The sequence below is a fragment of the Dermacentor silvarum genome, chromosome 5, assembly GCF_013339745.2.
Source record: "Dermacentor silvarum isolate Dsil-2018 chromosome 5, BIME_Dsil_1.4, whole genome shotgun sequence".
Classification (NCBI taxonomy): Eukaryota; Metazoa; Arthropoda; class Arachnida; order Ixodida; family Ixodidae; genus Dermacentor; species Dermacentor silvarum.
In genome coordinates, this window is record NC_051158.1 from 127,956,787 (window position 1) to 127,957,979 (window position 1,193).

The window sequence follows — 1,193 nt, forward strand, 5'->3', positions numbered from 1 at the left end:
ACTAGAATGTCTCCTTGAGCAGCTACCCGCAGTGTGGGTATTTTGAATTCGGCAAAATGCATTATTTTGCAATATTCAAATGATGATACGTTAATCGCAAGGGAAGTACACGGAAGATATATTTATTTATACAACACTTTTCATTCTATATTTAAAAAAAATACAATTACCGTTTAAAGACTACAATATATACGCAATTTCCTTTCAAATTTTTACTTTGTTAGATTATTTTGCGGCCGCACACCTAACAGACAGCGCTGCAATCGCTGGCTTCTCCTCCATTCCTCAGCAGTGCGTGAGCGTAATTATTTGATGAAAAAACAGGCAAGCGATAATTCCATGGGGGTCTAGCCTGTACGTGCTTATCAAGTAGTCACTCACTACGAATGCTCGTCGCGGCAAGGGCCATTCATCGACCTGTAGGTGCAGTGTACTCTGGCATAGCGTTAACCAAGAGCCACCGAATGCTGCTTATTTTCCGCTATCGTTCAGCGAGTTCACTGGGACTGTGCCGCCACCAATCCCCGTGCACAACAAATAGTCGACTTATGTAGGGCTGTAAAATGACCTGCAAATTACGGGACAATGCATGAGCGCAATTGTGTTCTACACAATAAATAAAAAACAGTATGCTGGGACACTTAATTAATAATATTATTATTTGGGTTGTGTACATATAACACAAGGACACGATGGAAATAGAGAAGGAGCAAGCTGACAACTGCCACCGAGAGGGGCACAATGCCTTTCAGGCGGAGGGAATAGAGGAAATGAAAACAGGTCACTGAAACGTAAAGCCATTCCAGTCAGTTTTAAGTGCAATCTCCTGGAAACAAATTTATATAACCGCTGACGCAAGGATCAGGTGGCGGTCTGCCGCGTTGCCTGAACCGCTATATCAAGCGCTCTCCTCATTCATAGCCGATCAGTTTTGTTTGCTTTCAAAGGAACTAGGGGCCCTGTAGCGTAAAACTATTACAATCTGTTTTTATTTCAATCTCCCGTCGTCAAATTCACCTAACCACCGACGCAAGCATCGGGCGGTGACCCGCAGCGTTGTATGAACAGCCCAATCTCACGCTCTCCTCTTTGATAGGCGGTTACGTTTGTTTGCTTTCAAAACGAATAAAATAACCGGCCTTCAGAGGCCTTTCTTTCCTCATTGGGTGACAAGAGACGAGGAGCACTTTCAA